This window comes from Cinclus cinclus, chromosome 7, assembly GCF_963662255.1.
Source record: "Cinclus cinclus chromosome 7, bCinCin1.1, whole genome shotgun sequence".
Classification (NCBI taxonomy): domain Eukaryota; kingdom Metazoa; phylum Chordata; class Aves; order Passeriformes; family Cinclidae; genus Cinclus; species Cinclus cinclus.
In genome coordinates this window covers 6,502,632-6,502,862 of record NC_085052.1, presented here as the reverse complement: position 1 = coordinate 6,502,862, position 231 = coordinate 6,502,632, and positions in this window count along the sequence as shown.

Below are 231 nucleotides of genomic sequence, written 5' to 3'. Positions count from 1 at the left end.
GAGAGGGCAGAGGAGGGGAGTCCCCCCAGCTCTCTCTGGGCTCACACGGGGACCAGAGGTGCCGCCCCCTCCCCTCTCCTCTGCTCTCCCCTCCTCTCCTCCTCCTCCCGCTCCTCCTCTCCCCGCTCCTGCCGAGCCTGGCAGCGAGCGCCCGGCCGGGGAGCGCAGCGCGGAGCGGGGCTGGGCTGGGCTGGGCTGGGCTGGGCTGGGCTGGGCTGGGCTGCTGCCCGT